Source organism: Lissotriton vulgaris, chromosome 1_1 (assembly GCF_964263255.1).
Source record: "Lissotriton vulgaris chromosome 1_1, aLisVul1.2, whole genome shotgun sequence".
NCBI lineage: Eukaryota > Metazoa > Chordata > Amphibia > Caudata > Salamandridae > Lissotriton > Lissotriton vulgaris.
The window spans coordinates 363,472,520-363,495,042 of NC_141685.1; the positions used below are offsets into that span (position 1 = coordinate 363,472,520).

General features: G+C 46.7%; 1 protein-coding gene across 2 annotated transcripts in view; it reads right to left on the reverse strand.

Moving 5' to 3' along the window:
• The window catches only part of FAF1 (Fas associated factor 1), a 1,861,897-nt gene that overhangs the window by 1,559,947 nt on the left and 279,427 nt on the right, over positions 1–22,523 (reverse strand). The window lies entirely within an intron of this gene.

The following is a 22,523-nucleotide window of genomic DNA, read 5'->3' on the forward strand; positions in this document are numbered from 1 at the left end:
ACAAAATAGGAAAACAAGGAAAGTCCTTTGTTAAAAAAAAGAAAAGGACATCAGAAAGCGCTCCTCTCATGAATAAGCAAAATCAATACAAATTCTAAATGAACAGCAGAGCTCAGTACTTGAGCTTAAAACAGAATAGGAATTGCTATTACTCAATTCACTGCTAGTCATCTGAAAGATTAAAAGATGAGCTGGCCTCGTAAGATTAACATACAGTTATTTAGCAATTCAGAAGGACTGTTTAACTTATCTGATTCACTGAACAAATAGCAGTTATTTTCAAACTGAACCCCTGCAAGAAAATTCTTTTTTTTTGCATGACCACCCCCATTGTTAGGTTGAGCCTGGGGAGCACATGCACTGCTCTGTGAGCCAAGCTGTATTAAACTATGGACTTGAAGCCCTGCCCGCTCCCCGCCCATATTTTTCATTGGCTTGTGTCATTGTTCTTCGTGAATGCTGTATTCTGATCCCTTAAAGGGCTTGTTTTCAATTATCTTCATTTGTAACCTCCCAGGAGGACTGGCCCTTTTACTTCGGTTGATACATGGTACGTCTTTTTCAGTCAGTAAGAACTATTTTCTTTAATGAGTTTCTCCTACTGCAGTTACAACATGCGTTTCTGCAACATTCAGCTGGTCGTGCATGCTTTCACTTTCCAAGCAGCCCCTCCCATTCCAAACAGCCTGTGGCGGTTGAGGTCTCGCATTTACAAGACTTTCTCTTGAACTCATTTGGTGCATGCTTCATATTTCATGGTAAAAAACAGAGTGTCCGTCCTTTCGGGAGTAGGAATTCTTGCAGGATAAGCTGGGGTGCCAGCTGCTGGTATTGCTTAATAGTTTGTCGAAGCATGTGCTCCCCCGAATTAATCACCAGACGCTTCCGGATGCACCCCCTTATCACACCAAACAAAAAATAAATAAAATCACAAGCCGAGGCCGTACTTCTATTACCCAAGACCTGGTGGTCTGGTAACTTGCCTTAGTGTGATCTAAAGGACTTGGTGTGGTATTGGTAAACAAACGTGTAAAAAAGAGAACCAGTGACTGTTCCGCAATAGGGGTTGGAAAGACTAACTTATTTCTAGGCAGACTGCAGCCGCGTACACTGCATTCAGCTTGTATTGTGCTGTGTTGCAAAGTACTTTTAATATAATCATACTTATTTCGAGTACTTTGTCCTAAACTTTTTTTCTGTGGCATTTCCTTTCCTGCACGTGAAAGAAACGTCACGAAAAAAAATACAAGACGTGTTTGGGAAAAATATACAAAAGACATTTTTATAGAAGCATGTCAGGCCCTGCCCTTTTCTTGGGATGCCAATTCCTAGAAATGATGCTGCTTGAGGCATGCATGGGGCCCAGTGTTAGTAGTTCTCCTTCTCTACATCCTGCTCTCACAAACAGTGACTTTGAGGGTCGTAAACGTTCGCCAAAGGAATCGCAGAAATTTACACCTACTAACAGCATTTTAAAATATGTTAAACGCCAGCCTTTTGGGGATTGAATGTAGACTACTTGTAGACTGAACTTCTGCATGGCAAATGCAGAAGTAGCATGTTTTCACACCTATGGGCGTAAAGTTCACTAACTTGTCTTTATATACCTATTTCTGTTGTTTATTTATTGGAAGACAAGTCTATTAGTCAGTCTTTAAAAGACATTTTACTTTTATCCCTGAATACATACGACCTACTCTGAAAGCAGTGTGGCCCATGAATGTCCAGTGTCTATATTAACATGGCTTTTCACTTCCACAGTTTGTCTGTTTTCAGTAATTCTGATCAATCGCCAGTTAGGCATTTCTAGTAGTTTTAATTCCTCCGAGATCCAATTTTTAGGTGTTAATTCTCAATAACGCCAATAGAGTATCATGGTTTTCTTGATTGGGCCAGGGATGTTATTAGTGGTAGTCGACAGTACTCTGGAGCAACAAACTTTGACGTTAACTGCCATAAAAGTGTGCGAGTGCGTGTGTGTGTGTGTGTGTGTGTGTGTGTGTGTGTGTGTCCAAGAAAACCCTAGGGAAGAACCAGCCCCCTCAGCTGATGGTTGAGAATGAAGGACCCTGTCTCTGCTTTGAGGGATGTCAGACCACTTCGCGACGAAGATTCAGCATGCAGGACCCCGTATCAGCTTGAAAGGAATTCTCCTCGGATTTGCAGGGGGTAATAAGGTTCTTATACACTAGAGTGGTCACTCTAGGGTTTCTTCTACAATCAATAGGTTTTGAAAACAATCAAATGTTTTTCCAACCAAATGAGATCATGCACAGCTGGCTGTTGCCCAAGGATGAAAAAAGTGGTGACCCTTATACAGAATAATTATACCATGCCTGAGGACATGTTTATGTACGTCAGGTACAGGGATTATGATAGAATGCTAAGAGCCTGGTGTCGAAGAGACAGGTGCAAGCTACTAGGTAAAGGTCACCGGTTTAGAATAGTTGTCGTATGGATGGGACACATGTATAGAAAAAGGAGTATACATGACCGGACTAGCCTAAAATACATGACACATACTCCTCATCAAAAAGTCAACAGGGTCAACTAAATAATGATAATGCTAAGGCAAGTGAAAACATGAAAATCATTTATAATTAAAATACTAAAAGCACTTTAAAAGCCTGTAAAAAAATGTCCATAAAAGAAAACCCCTGAAAGCGTTCAAAAGGTCCTCTAAACTTGTAGGAGTTGTTATTATTACACTGAGCACCTTGAAAACCATTATGCTCAGTCAGAGCAGAGAAGGAAAAAAAAAATCAAAGTCCGTTTCGACCTTCAATTTGGAAAATGCTTAAAAAATGCAGAATAGTTCCCAGCACAGTAAAGGCTAGGTGGTTTATGAATCCAGTGCTGAATACTCAACATCACTGAGCATTACATCTGCAGGTGGCAATCCCTCCAGCACTTCCAATATAATGTAGACTGAGCAAAGATGTCACCCCTGGTTTCGACAGCAGCTGCCGGGGAAGAATTAGATGCCTGCATGCCTGGAACAGATGCCTGTACCTCTGGAGCCGAGCTGCTTCCCTTCCAACAGGAGCGGAAGCATTCCTTGGAGGCTCTAGAAATGCAGTCATCAACATGGGAATACACTGTGGCCTACAAGGGTTCCAGTAGTGCGTCTATGTCCGGTGGCACAACCTATTAAGGGTCAGGCACAGGTCCAGCATGGATTCAAATCAGCAGAAGAGGCAACGGAACACAGGCAGGACACAGTCTACCCAGACCCGTCTGAAAGCCAGGAACAAATGCTCACTCAGATCTCAGCCGAGGCGTAGTTAGGTAGAACACCATACGCTCACAACGTCGTTCCAGCAGTGTTCTCTCCATATCTTGAGTAATTGAGACGTCCATGGCGAATCAATAGGATTAAAATGAGGATGCCCGCCACTAATAGCAGGACCAAAGGAAGCCCTCCAAAAGAGTACGAGTGTATAAAGCAGGAATTACTCCAAAGATGGTCCGAAAGGTGGTTAAAAGATCTGATTCCAAGACTCTTAAATAAGTGTACAATCCCACTCCTATCAGACATGTTAAAGATACGATGAACCATTTCTCTGAAATGGATCGGGAAGTTTGTAGGGACCAGGGCCTGTATCTCTGCTGAAGACCTTGCAACCTGGAGATCAAAAGTCTCCCGGGATGAAGTTAAGGCCACATTTTTTGAAACAACATGGCTTTCAGTCTGCTCAGCGATCAAACCTTTAACTGGAAACATTTAACAAAGACCACAGTGGTGCGTCCCTAACTATGCGAGTCAGGGGAAACAATAATTGCTTACAACAAACAACCCTGAGGTTTACTGTGACTAGATATGCAATGCCTGGAGCCATCCCACAACAGCCTTGATTATTCAGCATAAATAACTCCCATTCAAAAGTAACTCGAATACTGGATGAATCACTGCAGCTGTGGAGCCTTTAAAGTAGCAAGATAAGTTCGCCTTTGAAGCATTACACGCTCCGTGAAGCAAGACCTCCTTACACTTAAAACTGGAACTGGAATGTCGTGATTGGCAGTGTGATGTAGCCATGAATTAACCATTCCATAGACTGTGACTCAGCTACTGTAAAAGATAACTTCTCAAATTTTTCCATGAGCAGCATGGTGCACTTTGCATCTGTGTGTGCCATGGTCAACTGTCGAACAGATTGCAAGCCCAAAACAGATTGGAGCCGTTAATGTACCGCCATGGTACGTGGCCAGAATGCAGCGATTGTAGAGTTCAGCTCAAACACCCAAGAAGGGATGGAGTGAGAATCAATCAAAGATAAATAATCTGTTACTATTTAGGAGCAGCTATCTGCCCTAATAATAAAAGCAGGGTAGGGACCCCTCTTCCCGCTCTAGCCAGGGAGGATTATTGTATTCTAAGCCCTGAAGAAAGTCCAGGATCGCTTTGGCCAATATGGGACTGAAACATGTTGGCACTAGGGTCATAGGACCATAAACCTCCTGTTTGACCGATATTAACTTTTGTTTTTAATATCCCCGACAGATCCATGAATAAAGGGAAACAGATCTGGCGGCGGGTTTTTAATATATAAGCCCCCTTGGCCATATCTATTCAAGAACTTCCTGAAATACAGTAGAGCCCACCCTGACTTTTAGGCGTCAGGGTGACCCGATGATGAAGCATGACACCACTAGGGTGTGTGAGGGTAATATAAACAAAAGGATGCGTGTCCTTCCCCCACTCAGGGTCACCCTTAGGGAGTCCTGATCTTTGGTCACAAGACTGTGGAGTACTTTCTTGTGGAGTAGCTCAATAGTCCAGAACCTATGCTCTTAAATAGGTGGGCTATGCCTGTCATAGCAGATATGTTAAAGATACGATTTACAATTTCTGCGAAATGGAAGGGTCAGTTCGTATGTATGAGCACCTGTACCTCTGCTGAAGACCTTGCGATCTGGAGATCAAAAGTCTCTTGAGCGGAGGTTAAGGTCACAGACTTCTGTAAAGGTATGGCTTCATTGCTCCCAAACCATCAAACCGTATTAATGAAACAAAAATAATGGCGCCTACCTAACTGTATGTGTTGGTGGAAACAATACTTGCACATACAGCAAGTAACCCTAGAACTGACGGTCACCAGATATGTGATGCCTGGAAGCATCCCACAGCAACCTTGATCGTTAAGCATCAAGTAACTCTCATTCAAAAGTAGCCTGAACACTGAAGTGATCACGGCAGCTGGGGCACCCTTCAAGTAACAGGATAAGATCACTACTGACCAGGCCCCATGCAGCATTATATCCTGACATATGAGTGATCCACTTACAAGTTTCTCCCAGTTTCTACAGCTTAAAACACTTCTCTATTCCCACTCCGGCATGGAAATCTGTACGGTAATTCGCAAGATTCCTTGATGAATTCCCAACCTAGTACTTCATATCTGCCTGCTTGCTTTTGTTCTAGACAATACTGAAATTGTAAAGTAGTGACCGGTAGAGTTATGTGGCCATGGATTAACCATTCTGTGGACGGTGACTCTGCCACTGTAAAAGCTAATCTGTCCAGTTTTTCAATACGCAGCATTGTATATTTTGCTCCCCTTTGTGCCATTTCTATCTGTTTTTCTGTTACATTGAAGGAAGAACACAGAGATGTACTGTTGATGAAACGTCAAGGCACATAGCCTGAGCGCAAAGATTGCAGCTTCCAGCTTAATAACATAATAGAACGCAATTGTGATTGAACGTGCTGTAAAATGGATGAATCTTGTTCTAATATCTCTATTGCAGAAGATACGATGCTGCCCAGTGAATATATCCTGGAGGTTAGTGTAGTTAAACCATTATCCGCCACAGCTAGAGCTTTCTCTAGGTTTATACGATCTATTTCGCGTAACCTTTCTTGTTCCTTCAATTGCTAGGACAGGTACAGGTTTCCTATACAATGGCCCAAATTCTCTTTTGTCCGCTATTTTTTCTCTGACTAGATCCCACATTTCGGAATCCAGACAGGTCTTGCCGTTATGGACTTGACTTCCCCAGTGGCAGTCCTCTTTACTTGGACATAGAGTTGTAGTAACCCGGGATTCATTTAGATCCTGTAAAACAGCCAAACGTTTATGGATGTCAAAAGGTTTCTTTTTTGCCACTCTGCCTTCACAATCATGATCAGGTACCCACATTCTCACCCCAAATTAGACCTCATAAGGAGTGACACCCCTAGAGAACTTTTTGGCATATTATTCAATGCTCGCTGAACTCCATACAAATGTTTTACCCAACTTTAACCCGAGCCTAATACCCTAGCTGTTAAAGATTGCTTTAAGTGGGGGGTGTGGCTTGACCACGGACTAAAATGGCCACGCTGTAGCGGAGATCCGGTGCAAGCCCGTATATCCGAAGACCATCCATGCCTCTGGAGGGCAAATCCTTGCTGGGTACAAGTAGCAGACAAACAGGAGCCCCCCGATGTCAAGGGTTGAGGGCCGAGGGTCCGCCTGAAGGCCGAAAGGAGCCAGAGAAATCTGCTGTGGCAAAGGGTAATGGCGGCCGTGAAGGTGCACAGCTGTGGCAAGTTGCGGAGGAGCACCGGGAGGAAGAGCGACAGTGAGCCAGGCGACAACTGCACCTCCTGCGAGAATCGACACAGCGGAAGGAGCGAAAGCCAGCGGGGGCACAGCGAAACGTCGGAGTATCGGGCTCCGGTCGAAGGAGCCCGGCGGCTATATAGTGGAACAGGGGGCAAGTTGCCATAAATTATTACGTTACCGCCATTATAACGGGGCCACGCCGTTGCTCTATGGTCCATGGCACTTCCCCCAAGCTGTGAAGTTTCAATAGACTGCGGTGATGAGCGGACAGGGGGCAAGATCTAGATGCCCGCTGGAGACTGACACAGCCAAAGCTGAGGTGAGGAGTGGTGAAGCATCCTGGCTACATGCATTGCTGAGCCCCAGAGGCTGTTGTGAAGACGACGGGCAGATCGCCAGATGTCAGCGTAGGCAGTAGACTGTGAGAAGGAGGGGGCGCATGGAGCAGTCGTGCGAGAGTGCAATGAGCCTGGGGCACCAAGCAGAGAAGAGACCAAGTGGAGATGCGCTGCAACACACTGCTGGGTGGAGGTGCAGTAACTGGGGACTACTGGAGGGTCTGAGTCTAGGCAGGCAAGTGGAGTCAAAGAGGAAGGGTGCTGGTTACTGCATTTGCCCCCAACAGCAGTAGAAGAAGCCGTGAACTGCTCGGGAGAGGAGGCGCTAGCCCTCTGGGATCAGAAGGCTGCGTAACTACAGAGGAGAGGCAACAAGGCCCGGTGGGGCCCTGAACTACTGGTGACCTACTAACTAGAAGTGAATAAGGTGAAACAGACTGAGACACAACATTACCTTATAGATAGGGGCACGGTCGAGGGGAGTTCAACGTGTGCCGGAACAAGAGAGCTGTGCCTGAGGGTTGGTCCCCGGTGGACCGGAAGGACTTTTGGCAGCCTGAGTTGAAGTGGAGAAGGAGCAGAGGGGCCCTCCCACCAAAGCACTGGAGGGGTGGGGGGCAAACCTGGGCAATCTTCACAGGACCAATGGGCAAGCCCAAGGGCCCGTGACCGCTACAGTCAAAAAAGATGGACAACTATGCAGTTACTAGATCCACAACAACCATAGACAAGGAAAGTGGAACTGAATAACCCTCCCCAACTGCGATAATGGCGGCGATCTGTGAGGTCAAGGGAACCCTAAAGCCCAAATTTGACTATGTCTACAGATATCACTCTGATCAGGGCAGATTTCTCCTAGTTATCTGAAAAAGTGAGGACGGACAGAATTAAAATTTCTCAACTGCAGGCAAAGAAGAAACGCCTTGAGCAGCAAGTTCAGATCCTACCTCAAGTCGGCGCGCTTTGCAGTGCGCCTGGAGGATCAGGAAGGGAGAGTGAGGGGGAAGCACATCCGTGTGGTGGGGGTGCTCGAAGGTGCAGAGGGACTAAGCATGGACTCTTTTCTGGAGGACCTTTACTTCAATAAATTGCAACCAGTGCGCCTGTCTTAAGTTTTTCTCCATTGAGTAAGCACACAGCGCTCCAGTGCCACCTCCAAAGCCAGGAGCCCCTCCTAGAACAACTATTGCTAGAATGTTCAACTACCGCGATAGGGATGTAATACTGCAGGTGGCTACAACGAAAGGGGACCTGCCATATGAAAATACTGAGATCAGATTCTTCCCTGATTTCACTCTCCAAGTGTAACGACAAAGAAGAAGCATTGAACCGGTCAAGAAGGAACTGCGTGTGCGGAAAGTGAAATATATGATGCTATTTCCAGCGAGACTACAGGTGATCGCGAAGGGAAAAACGTGGCATTTTACCACACCAGAAGAGACTCATGACTGGCTGGAGGGGTGGTGTACAGTTGGCAGTAGACAAGGCAAAGATTCGAGCTGTGAGAGTGGGGTCCGCAGGGATGGTGCCATGGCTGTGGAGGGACTGGCTCGGCAGTAACAGAGGTAGCAATAGGATAACGAGTGGTGTGGTTAACCAGAGGTAAGTCTGTACCAGTGGTCCTGGTGCTGATTTAAGCCCAGTATGGCGATTAGAATTGAGGGTAATCGAGAACGTGCTGACCAGTAAAACCAGCAAAGACTATTGACAGTGGCATTAAATAGAGGCTAACAGTTAGGACAACGAAAGGGCTGGAAGGGGGCATGAGAAGCGTGAGCTGAACGCAGGTCCGGTCGGATGCTCAAATGCTGTCTGCAGTAAAGGTTTGGTCCTGAAACATGAATGGCCTTACTGGCAAATTAAAAAGGACGATGGTATTACAGTTTGTTGAGAGACATGCGTCTTACGTGGTCCTTTTGCAGGAAACGCATCCGAAGGGCAACTTCTGTAAAGCACTAGATAGGTTTGGGTTTACACAAATTGCACATGCAGGCTACACCTCTAGTTCTAGGTGGGTGTAGATCTTGATCAGGCGCACATTTCCCTTCTTTTCAAATAAGGTGTGGAAAGATGCCTTAGAAAGATACGTGGTCGTAAGTGGAACTTGGGACGGAAGGAGAATTAATTTTTGCTCAGTGTACTCTCCCCTGGGTCTTCAGACGGCAGTGCTCAAGGCCTTGGGCACCCTGCTGTTACAGCTACCCGAGGGTAGATTGGTCCTTGGAGGTGATATGAACAATATCCTCTCGCCGGCGTTGGACGTGGCGGGCGGGGATCCCATGGGAACAAGCACAGTGAGAAAGGGGAGACAGCTGAAGGGGTTTCTCGATACGATGGGTTTGGGAGACATCTGGAGGAACCATCATCCAAATGAGAAGCAATATACTCCCCTGTCGGCGTCCTCTGGAAGCCTATCAAGGATTGACTACATTATAACGCACACTCAGGGCTTGGGGAATTTAGAGAGGCAGTGTTAGAATTGGCATCTTTTGCCGTGTTTCCAATGACTTTTTGCTTTCTGACCTCCCGGTTTTGACTCTGTTTTTACTGGTGTAATGATTCTGCGCACTTTCCTCACTGCTGTCCTGTGGTAAAGTGCAAGTGCTGCTGTATAAAATTTGTTATGGATTGGTGTTTCTATGATTGGCATATTTGATTTATGCGTCAGTCCCTAGTAAAGTGCACTACGAGTGCCAGGGCCTATAAATCGAATGCTGTTGGTGGGCTGCAGCACTGGATTGTGCCACCCATGCAAACAGCCAGTAAAGTGTAACTCTGGCCTGCCATTGCAGAGCCTGTTCACTGCCTGGGGCTGCCCGGTCGACTTGGCAAGTGCACACACTTGCAAGCCCCTTAACCTTCCCTTTTCTACATGTGAGGTGCCCCTAAGGTAGGCCCAAGGTACCCCCATGGGCAGGGTACATTGTATGTAAAAGGTAGGACATGCTGTGATGTGTGTGGCATGTCCTGATAGTGAATTACAGCCTACTTCGTTTTTCACTATTGCAAGGCTACCTGTTCCCCGTAGGCCAGAATGGGCAGTTTGATTATTACATCCTATAATCCTAACTGACTCAGGGAACATGGTAGAAATTAGAGTTTAGTATGCCTGAACTCAGAATGATAAAATACATCATTAAGTGAAGTTGGTTTTAACATTCTGTGTTTTAAAATGGCACTTTTAGAAAGTAGGTATTTTCTGACCTAACCATCCAGCCCGCCTCTGCTAGCTTGTGTATTTGCTGTCTGGTTTGTGAGAGACAGGGGCTGGGGGAGACTCCAGGAGACAGGGGGAGTCAGCAGGGCTGAATAGGCACATCTACACGTAGATGGGTGGGAGGAGTAGCACCTGGGTCTAAATAGGGCTGGGCTCACCTTCCACAATGCTGGCTCCACCTCCTGTGGTGCATCTGAGGACCCTGGCCCACACTGACAAAGGAAGGAGGTGCACCCTGGCAGAATGCACCCTGGTTTGAACTAGGTCCAGGCCCCTCCGCCTTATTATATTTCTTATTATTATTATATTTCTTATATAGCGCCAGAATCGACCCCCGAAGGGGTATCTCCGCGCTTGCCTTGGGAACCCGTCCTGGTTTTTCCCTGTGAGATAGCCCCTACAGGGCATCCCCAAGGTGAAAGCCAGGCATCCCGCCGCGGGGGGGCCGTTGTGGAGATTAAGCAAGCTTAATGCCCAGAGTTGCAGAGTGTGAACCCATGATTAGGTCAGGCACCGAAGCGAGAATTATCGAGTCCATGGACATTTGAGCTCAAGACCCTGCCGCGTCGGGAATTGAACCCTGGTCCCGGGTCTGACCTCTGCTTCAGGGTCTGCCTGCTCTAACCAGTGAGCCACACTTCTCCACTTCTGAGGACAAAGGAATTACTGGTATAAATATTGGGGCCCAAGACTTTAGAACTCGCTTGAATCAAGGAACCTGCCAAGAAAAAGAGCTCGAAGAGCTGCCAGGAGGAGTTATGCCCCTTTGCTGTGTTTTTGCTTTGTTGGGTTGGCCTGCAGCTGCTGCTTCTGCCTTGGGAAGTGAAAGGACTGGACTGACCTTCCTCTACTTGTGCTAAGTATCTCCAAGGGCTTGAGGTAGAGCTCGCTCCCTGTTCAAGAAGTCTTAGGAACAGCAAAGACCTAAAGCCTGACACCGTCTATGACACAGCTGCCGACTCAGTGTCCTGAAGGCACCGCAAAGAGAACCACGCCGCAGCGCTGCATCACGACCCTGGTCTCGCCGGCTGCCGCCGCCACTGAGCAGCTGCTTGCACCGCGACCTGCGGGCACTGCACTCTGCACCGCTTCGTTTCACGACGATGCCGTGGCATTCCAGATGGCGCCGCTCCACGCCGGATTCAACACCGCAGCTTGCACCGTGGTTCGAGGGCACCGCTCGTAAAGTTACACGACGCACCGCCCTCATTCCGCACCGCAGCTTTGGCCTACCCACGCCAGTACCATCGACTCCAGTTGTCGTCGGACGACAGCGTTTCAGCGATGCCGCTGCTGCACCGTGACCTGCCAGCACCATGACGAGCACCACCCTCATCTCACACCGCGACCCTGGTCTCACCAACTATGCCATCTGACGCTGCCACGAGCAGCTGCTCGCACAGCGACCTGAGGGCACTGCACGCTGCACTTTGCACCGCAGCCCCGGATGCCTACCGACGCCAGGGCTCCTGATTCCATCAGAGAGGAGATCGGCCTGCAACGGGTTTGACAAGGAGAGGTCATAGACAACCTGCATCTCTTAAAGGTACTGTTGGCGGGTCTTCCCGACACCGCAGCTGACTCGCGACGCCGCGGTCAGCCAGAACTGTTTGGATTTGTTTGTTCACGACGCCGTGATATCCCAGACGGAGCTATCGACATCAAGGAAATGTGTTTTTATTGTATCTTGGCAATTTAAAGACATCTATTTTTAAAGTACTGTAGATTTCTTATCGTGTTTGGTCTTGTTTAAGTATATAAAAATATTGGATATTTTTCAAAACTGGTGTAGTGTCAGTTTGTAGTGCTTACACTGTATTACTGTTGGTTATGTGCAAATGCTTCACACACTGCCTCTAAGATAAGCCTGACTGCTCGTGCCAAGCTACCAAGAGGGTGAGCAGGGATTATTTTAGGAGTGTAACTCCCTTATACTACAGCAAACCTGAGCCAACCAGAAATCCCATTTCTAACATGCAGCAATTTTGGCAAGGGGGCTATCTGACCACTCCCCCATAGAAGTTAGATTGTCAGGCCCGGGGAGGGACTATATACTGCCACTCTAGATAGTTCCATAGTTTTTCAGAGATGAGTATTTTAGAGCGGACATGAAGGAGGGAGCAAAGCAGTTCTTTGAGGACAACACTGGAATAGTGGACTCTGTGGTGGTCCTCTGGGATGTTATTTAAAGCGGTACTCAGAGGTCGAGAACAGGCAAAGATAGGGGCTATAAAAAAAAGAAAAAGTCCTTAAAAGCCTCACCCTAGAAGAAGAAATAATAAGGCTAGAATCCCAAGCAGTGGGGACTGGTGACCGAGCAATTAAGGACAGACAACGTTTAATGGTATGGCAGAAAGAGTTGAGGGACTTAGAGGAAGATAATGCCAGAGCGCAAGCGCGGGCAACACAGCACAGACTATACGACGTTAGGGACACAGCTATTAAGCTGCTGGCATGGCTAGACAAAAGACAAACAAGTGGAAACTAGGTTCCAGGGCTGCAAAATGAGGCAGGAGAAAGACGCAAAACTGGGGCGGAAATAGCAGAGGAGTTTGCTAGTTATTATGATGGGATATGCGCCTCTCGATCACACCATACAGAGGAGGACTGCAGAGACTTCTTGCGGGATATCTCCCTGGTGCGACTTTCAGTGAAGGAGAGGGAGCGATTAGAAGGTGACTTGACAGTCAATGAAATCAAAGCAGCCACCGTGAGCTCCAATCTGGGAAAGTGACCGGACCAAATGGAATGCCGGTGGAAATGTACAAAGGTATGTCCGATCTGACGGCGGAGCATTTGCTAAATATGTTTGACCAGGCGATGAATTAGGGCATTCTCCCACAAGACCAGAGAATGGCGGTGATAGAAACAATCCTGAAACCGGGCAAGCCACCCTCACAGAGCAGGTCGTATCGGCCAATCTCATTGCTCAATTTTGAGGTTACGGTGCTTGCCAAGCTTTTATCTACACAGTTAGCTGAGGTGATTACCACTTTGATACATCCTGACCAATCTGGCTTTATGTTGCATCGTAGCACCAGGCTAAATCTCTGTAGGTTATTTGGCATACTCCATGTCACGAAGGCCCCTACGGAGCAGGACGCACTACTTTCGCTCAATATCAGACTGGCATTGGATAGTGTAGCGTAGAGCAATCTAAGCTGTTCTAGAAAAGTTCGTCATGTGGCCCAAGTGTATAGGGTGGGTCCGGCTTCTATATGCGCAACCATTAGCCAGGGTACAGGGTCAATGCCACGGTGTGACGGACGTTTGCCCTGCTGAGAGGTACCAGACAGGGATGGCCGTTGTACCCAATTTTATTTGCGCTGGCTTTGGAACCACTTGCAGCATGCGTACGGCAAGACCCCTTGATATGGGGGATACGAATAGGGGAAGAGGAGGAGGATTGCATATCCCTGTATGCAGATGATATCCTGCTGTATGTGAGGAAACCAAGGCACTCAGTGGACCGTATCAATCCAGATATTCTGTATATTTGGAGAATACACTGGTTACCAAATCAATTTGGGATAAGTCACTGCTGTTACCTCTAGCCGGAGGAACCCCCACCTTGATCTCCCGATGCATTGTGCCAGTGCAGGAGAATGGCTTTAAGTATCTTGGAATCTACATAACGCGCGACCCCCAAGAATTCCAACAAAAGAACATCGGGATGCAGCTCGATAGGCTTATAGCAGATAAAGCATTGACAGGCGCTTCTCCCGACAATGATGGGACGCGCTGCAATGTTTAAAATGATGGCGTTGTTGCGTCTTCTTTTGTATTGCAAAATACGCCGTAGGTGTCCCCAGCTATTTTTCAAAAAGTGAATACAGAGCTCCGGGCATTGCTGTGGTGCGGCGCGGCCCCACATATTGCCCTAAATAAGTTACAAAGAGGGGTGTATGACGGAGGATTGGCAGTGCCAGATATTCGAGGATACTACTGGGCAGCCCAGTATTAAAAAATGAATGGATGGGTATTCGAGTACAGAAATGATACAGCGTATAAGGTAGACAGACTGGCTATGGGTGGGAGAGACCCGCAGACGTTACTTTAAACGGGGCAAATAGGCAAGAACCTCCCGCCATAGACAACTACAGTGATTAGATCATGGGTTGCAGCGACAAGGTACCTGGGTTGGGAGGGTAGGCTCACGGAGAGGATACCCCTGTGGACAGTCGATGTTTTGAAGGAAGTAAGAAGGCTGACAGGGTTCGCCAAATGGGAACTACTGGGACCGGGGACCCTGGAAAACATTTGGAGGGGACGGGCGTATATCACATTTGCTGACTTGGAAAGGGAATACGAAATGGGGAAAGGAGAGTGGCTCAAGTATTTCCATTAGGGCATGCCCTACCTAGGTATCTCAGAGAGGGGAGACCCTGGTAGCGGCCTCCCCGTTAGAAGATAGGATATTGACAGAGCCACTGCAGGAACAAACCATCTTCCTAATCTACAGAAAGATAAGCAACATGCCACTGACCTGATGGGCTCACTCCGGACACCCTGGGAAAGGGATGTAGGCCTTTTTGACGAGGAAGAATGGGTGGAGGTACTCCAGGGTCCGAGAGAAGTGGCGATATGCGCAAGATTTCATTTAGTACAGCTTAAAATACTGCCTATGATGTACTACCCTAGATCAGTGCTGCAGCGCTTGGGCCGTAGTAAAAGTGAGATGCGTCACAGGGGTTGCAGTTTGAGGGGTGTTTCTATCATGTACACTGGGATAGTCCTCTATTGCAAGAATACTAGCAGAAAGTAGCTGCAGCAACGGTGGAAGTGGTGGGCATGGAGGTCCAGTTGGAACTTAAATGGCTCCTCGTGATAACAAAATGGGACCACGATTGGCCTAGTCACGTAAGGAAATGGCTTACATTAGCGGCTGTGGTGGCTAAACGAAATGTAGCACGTAAATGGGGAGAGACAGAAATCGCTATGGTAGAGGAGTGGGAGTACGATCTCGACTGGTGCTGGCAAGCGGAAGTCACAATATATAAAAGTAAAGGATGCTTTAAGAAGGGAGAGAAAATCTGAGAGGCCTGACAAACAGAGGGTTGTTAGGAGATTTATTAATGCATGGATTGAACTTGTTGAGATTGTAGCCAATTGGGTAAATATTTGACTTGGAACTCCTGTAAAAGGGTGATAAACTATAATTGCTTTTTGTATGTACCGATTTAGTTTACGTTTAATAACAAGATTTAAAAATAAATAAATAAAGAAAAGAAGATTGCTTTAACTCTCGGTTTTTCATTTCCACTACTGAATTTCCCTCGGGACGGTATGGAGAGGAGTACCGCAATGATACACCCAAACCTCCCATGGCTTCCTTGTAAGCCCGAGAGCTAAACGTGGGGCCACAGTCAGAATGTAATGCACCAATTGCACATGTTCCTATAAAGCCTCATAAATTTTTTCTAACAGTTTGAGCATCAGCCGTGCGCTGGGGCCAAACCTATAGGAACCTAGAGCAGGAATCCACTGTAACCATGATATACCTGTAAGCCCCATCTGTTTGTAAGGGGCTGCAGTGGTCCAAATAAACACACGCGAGTGGTTTGTCTGATATTAGCAATGGTATCTTTGCTAGACGTGTTACGGTGGAGCCTTTCATTTGCTGACAGATGTCGCATTTCAAGACATAATCTTTAGTCTGCTTTGTTAATCCTGACCACCAGTAGCGTTGTTTCAGTAGGGAAAAAGTCCCTGTAACACCTGCGTGTGCAGAATCTATACCCTTGTGTCCTGCTAGAATTAAACCTAACATGCGATCCACATTTGATATAACTCTATCCCCCACTCCAGGAATCTGAGCTAATGGAACGTTATTCGCATCTAACTTGTAGGAGTACTTGAGAAGAAATCTTTTCAGTACTGCCGATTTATTGCGTGTAGCAATAAACGGAACCATAATCTCACAATTTATTCTCGTTTTTGAACGAGTGATTGTAGCTACGGAAGCCGTGCGTACAGCCCCCCTCGCAGCTTCGTCAGCCAATGAATTCCCTTCAACATTTACGCCAAGGCGTTGATGACTCAGTGTGTGTATCACGTGAGCCCTTGGCAGGTCCTTTTTCAACTCCACTACCTGTTCCCACAGCATTTTGTGCTGAATTGTGCCACCTTTCGCATCCTAGAACCCATTTTGTCCCCAGTGCTGTATGTATTCATTGTAAGACTGAACACAGTAAAAGGAATCACACACAATTAAGTGTGGGGAATTCTTGATCCATATTTACCAGTGCCACTAACCGGGCTTTTAATTCTGCCAGCTGCACCGTGCAGTCTCCTATAGACTGAGTTTTTGTACAACTCGGATAAAAATTTTCATCCTGCATGTGCCCTTTACCGATTGCGCATGCAGCACTGTATTGCTGTTTATTTCCAATGGCCGGCTGAGCAGATCTGTCAGTGTAAATGATATATTCATACTGATCTAGAAGCATTACTTCATTAGGGAGAAGATCTTCTTGTTCGTATCGCAAGAATGCTTGGGTTTTTAGACTTGGGGCGAACCTGTATTCTACATCTGCTGCAGAAAGAGAATTAGCCCATTGTATCCACCTCTGATGTAAGGCTTTAGCTTTAGGAACGCTTGCCTTTTTAGCAGCCTCTAAGGCTGGTACCAGGGTTACGACATTTATTTGTTTCCCCTAAGCCAGCGCTCTTTCTCTCACTATAGCAGTCTATACTGCAGTCAGAATGTTTTGTGTTGCTGCAAAACGCATCTCAGCATTTGTGTACAAATGTGATTTTTATGCTATTGGTACTGTTTCACCTTCATTATAAGTTAGGGATGTGTTCCCTGAGTGACCCACAACTATTTGGATCACCAGGTTGCGTACATTTAAGCGTGCCTTTAAGTGTTTTGAAGCTATCATATCAGTTTGTAGGTAACAAAGGATATCTGTGTGTTCCTGTATCCATTGTCTAACTGAAAAGTCAGGTCTTCTCAAATTGTAGAAAGGTTTAGCTCTTTCTGCGTAATCCAAATGTATGTTCTGCCAAAGTTCAGGAATTGCAGTATTGATTCTAAGTTTTTTATTGATTTAAGAGGTTGTAGCATTGCATACTTTTCTAGAAAGTTAGCTGCTCAGCTTTCCCCTTCACTTGAAAGGTCATATCCCAGAACAAGCATTTGCAATGCATTAGGTCTCGCATTAGGAAAGTTGGAGCTATTGGTCTTGTAAATGACACATTTTATATTTATGTGTTGGTTTTGAAAATAGTGAAATTAATAGCTTTGTCTTTTACAATGCCAATACTTTTAACTTTTGCAAATGTGACACTTATAGCATTTGTAATGCAACATGTTTTGTAAAGTGAGGGCGATAGCTAAAGTGAGGGCGATAGCTAGAGTGAGGGCGATAGCTAGAGTGAGGGCGATAGATAGAGTGAGGGCGATAGATAGAATGACGTAGATCAGCACAGGAGAAGAGAACAGGGAGTTAAAGAAGGAAGCGGGTGTAAGAGAGCAGCAGATCAGCATAGGGAGAAAAGAAGACAAAAGGGAGTTAGAGAAGGAGGTGGGTGGAAGCGGCAGCAGATCAGCATAGCAGAAGAGAACAGGGAGTTAAAGAAGGAGGTGGGGTGGAAGATAGCAGCAGATTAGCACAGCAGAAGAGAACAGGGAGGTAGAGAAGGAGGCATGTTGAATAGAGCAGCAGATCAGCTCTGGAGAAGAGAAGTGAACAGGGAGTTAGAGAAGGAGGTGGGTGGAAGAGAACAGCAGATCAGCACAGGAGAAGAGAACAGGGAGTTAAAGAAGGAAGCGGGTGTAAGAGAGCAGCAGATCAGCATAGGGAGAAAAGAAGACAAAAGGGAGTTAGAGAAGGAGGTGGGTGGAAGCGGCAGCAGATCAGCATAGCAGAAGAGAACAGGGAGTTAAAGAAGGAGGTGGGGTGGAAGATAGCAGCAGATTAGCACAGCAGAAGAGAACAGGGAGGTAGAGAAGGAGGCATGTTGAATAGAGCAGCAGATCAGCTCTGGAGAAGAGAAGTGAACAGGGAGTTAGAGAAGGAGGTGGGTGGAAGAGAACAGCAGATCAGCACAGGAGAAGAGAACATGTATTTAAAGAAGGAGGCGGGTGGAAGAGAGCAGCAGCACAGCAAAAGAGAACAGGGAGTTAAAGAAGGAGGTGGGTGGAAGAGAGCAGCAGATCAGTACATGGGAAGAGAAGAGAACAGGGAGTTAGAGAAGGAGTTGGGTGGAAGAGAGGAACACATCATCATAGGAGAAGAGAACAGGGAGTTAGAGAATGAGGTGGTGGAAGGGAACAGCAGATCTGCACATGAGGAAAAAACTGATCAGCAAAGGTGAAGAGAACAGTGAGTTAAGGAAGGAAGCGGTGGAAGAGAACAACATATTAGAACAGGAGAAGAGAACAGGGAGTTAGAGAAGGAGGCGGTGTGAAAGAGAACAGCAGATCAGCACAGGAGAAGAGAAGCGAACGGAGTTAAAGAAGGAGTTGGGGTGGACGAAAGCAGCAGGTCAGCACAGGAGAAGGTAACATGGAGTTAAAGAAGGAGGCGGGTGGAAGAGAACAGCAGTTCAGCACAGGAGAAGAGAAGAGACTAGGGAGTTAAAGAAGGAGGTGGGGTGGATGAGAGCAGCAGATGAGAAGAGAACAGGGAGCTAGAGAAGAATGCGGGTGGAAGAGAGCAGCAGATCAGCTCGGGAGAAGAGAAGAGACCAGGGAGTTAAAGAAGGGGTTGGGGTGGATGAGAGCTGCAGATCAGCACAGGAGAAGAGACCAGGGAATTAAAGAAGGAGGCAGGTTAGAAGAGAACAGCAGATCGGTACAGGAGAAGAGAACTGGGAGTTACAGAAGGAGGCGGGATGAAAAGAAAAGCAGATTGGCACAGGAGAAGAGAAGTTAACATGGAGCTAGAGAAGGAGGCGTGGAAGAGAGCAGCAGATCGGTACGGGAGAAGAGAAGTGAACAGGGAATTAGAGAAGGCGGTAGAGTGAGTGATGGCGGTAGCGTGAGTGAGGGTGGTAGAGTGGTAGAGTGAGGGCGGTAGAGTGGTAGATTGAGGAGGAGGGCAATAGAGAGAGAGGGTGTAGTTGGAGGGTGGATTTGGAGGGTGGAGGGTGGGTTTGGGGTTGGAGGGTGTAGTTGGAGGGTGGATTTGGAGTTGGAGGGTGGAGTTGGAGGGTGGAGTTGGAGGGTGGAGTTGGAGGGTGGAGTTGGTATTGGAGGGTGGAGTTGGTATTGGAGGGTGGAGTTGGTATTGGAGGGTGGAGTTGGTGTTGGACAGTGGAGTTGGTGGGTGGAGTTGGTGTTGGAGGGTGGTGTTGGAGGGCGGAGTTGGTGTTGGAGGGTGGAGTTGGTGTTGGAGGGTGGAGTTGGAGAGTGGAGTTGGAGGGTGGAGTTGGAGTTGGAGGGTGGAGTTGGAGGGTGGATTTGGGGTTGGTTGGAAGAGTAACAGAGAAGAGGGGTAGGGATGGGAATGGGCAAGCAGCAGATGACGAGGAAAAACCAAAGCCAGAATTGCAGAGGAGCGCACAGACTGCCCCTGAAGTGAAGCCTGGCATAGAACTCTACCATGTTTTGTCACAATCATCATCTGAAGTGAGTCTGTCGTGGGTTGAGCTGTTCAAAGGTGGTGAATGCGTGAAATAAACGGTTCTCGTCTGTTGTGACAGTGTACACGGCGACAGTGCAGAAGCAGCAACAGTCACCAACTCCCTGGGCATTGGGAAACTTTCACACTGGCAAGGTGCAACACTCCTTCATCTTGCAGACAGATGGTTGACGCGGTTTGCGCAGGGTGGAGCGAGAGGGTGGAGGAGCAGCTCTGACGAGTCCCCGAGGGGTTTAAATTTAAAATGGCCTACCTCTTGCAAACCGCCTTGTATGCGGACAAAGTAAGTATGTGCCTGGAACAGAGAACCATTATCATGCAAGTATGGCCTTGTCGCTGCACACGCTCCACAGTAAACACGACACGCACAAAAACACTCACAAAATCTGCCATTCTACGGTGAAAAGCCGCTGCGCACTGAAGTTTACGGGGGATGGCATGGACCATTTTATAAGAGTGTGAGCTCCTGCAGGAAGGTGCAGCGACCCCATGGGCACTGTGCACGTGTGACAAACCATTCATTACAGCCGGTCAAAGAACAAGGCTGTTAATGAGGGGAAAGACGAAGCGGTTCGAGTCAATGAGGGAGGTGCTGCACGAGGGGGGAGAGTGGGAGAGACTGCGTGGGAGTCCAGCGCGGCCACTCAAATTAAACAAGCCATTAACATATGGTAAATATACATTTAATTGATATAAATGCAAATGGCATAGTGGTTATCCTTAAAAGGTATCATGGATTCCAAACCTCGTTGGACACCCTTCTTGCATGAAAGTAAAACAAGCAACAGAAATGTTATTACACAGATAGTGGACAGTGTCCACACACGAATCACACCCAAAGAGTGTGTATTCTTACTCACACTCTGTCCAGAGAATGAAACTGAGAGCACATTGACTTCTACAATGAGAGAAGGCAGTAACACTGCGAAATTATTAAATGAAATGGGTGCAGAGTACATTTAAACATAATACAGACCCCCCAGGATATAGCGGCATGGATTCGCAAATTTAGCGGCACAAAAATGGAAATTTAGCGGCACAAATATGGAAATTTAGCGGCAATTTTGCGGCATTTTATTTGGCCATTTTTCCTCCAACAAACACAGATATCTTAGCTTTTTTTGTTATTTAACAACATGAAGCTATATCGCTATATTGAGGTGTTAAACTGGCACTAATGAGGAGCATCCAATGCCCATAGAGTGTTACCAAGTTGAAAAGTACTGAAAGATTGACCTAATCCAATGACAAATAAATTCAGTCACGTGCAAGGGAGACCCTATGCCTTTTTTAAGTATATACAATTTAGTATAAACAATAGGTCTTGACTACGCTCTCAAAATCATTATAAACATTTATTGGCATCTTACGCGCCATGCAATTTCCATTCTGCTAAACAGAACACTGCAGCATATTGCACTAAGCCTCCTACCTTAATTATCCTTGGAGACTGGCACTTGACCTAATGGGACACCGTAGCTGTTTGGTTCATGGTTCAGCGCCTAGGGCAGAGCACAATCCCCACAAGGAATTCAGATGAAAAAAAAGCGCTGGATAGAAAGAGAATACAAATGCTTCCCCGTGTTGTCTGCAACTGCAGCAGTGCTTCTGGCGTGAGAGATAAACACTGTCACGTAAAAGGCATCTGCATTCCTTCCTTCACCTCTGATAGAACACTGATTAGGTTTCCTGCACCCAGTGCTCAGGACGATGCACACTGGAAAGCTAAGCGGCAACAGAGCGCTTCAATTCACTTTGCCTGCCCTGCACCCTTCCAAGCTTGAAATGTGACAGATCCCCCGCTCAACCAATGATCTGAGCCGAGGCCAGAGCTCCGAGCAGGATTTTAAGCCGAGCAGCGCTGGGCCCGCACCTGCATGCCTCCAACCTCCGAGGATCTGGGGGATATCTTCCGAGCCCACATTTTCAGATCCCCCAGGATATAGTGGCATGCTTTTGTAAAAATACCGCGATTTCTACAAAAGTGCCGATTTCGCGGGCACTTTTGTAAAAATCGCGGCATTTTTAAAAAAAGTGCTGATTTCGCGGCAAATCGCGAAATCGCGATATCCTGGAGGGTCTGATAATATACCTTCAATGTATACCATCACATTCACAGCCAGTCACTTTCACTGCATATCAAACAACAATTTCTGGATTTCTGGCGACACGGATCTAATGTACCATCATGTTAGTGGGGCACAGTGTTTCCAGTTGAAGTTCTTCATTAATAAATACATAAAAACATATACTACAAATAAACAAAAACACTCAGGGTGAACAGCAGACACGCAGAGCATGAATAAATTGACATGTGGCCTGAATAAAGTGATAGTAACCCACAAAGTACAGCAGACACTTAGAAAGTACAACATCCTAACAATACAGACAGTGACACACAGAAAATGGACAACAGACATACAAGACGAAAATACTGGGGAAAAAACACTCATTAAGAAGATAATGAAACAGAAAGCGGACAGTGACAGCACTCAGACTGCACGCAATGACACACAAAGAATGCAAAGATTGTCTCACACCAAGAACGCAAACGCTGCACATGCTCAGTCCAGACTAGAAAAAGAGAAACTCTAAAGGAACTGGGAGTAGTGATTGTGAAACACACAGGGTAACAAGCCATACATGCTGCTTATTGTTCGTGTACAACTAACAACCATTGACAAAGTCAATTGTCCGGACTTCTTGTAGGTGTGATATTACTTGCTGTATCATATCTGGATGCAAAGAAAGAATCAGCAAAATACAAGTCGGACGGCACACTATGCAAGCAACAGATTTTTAGCTTTCATGTTCAAGCCATGCCTTT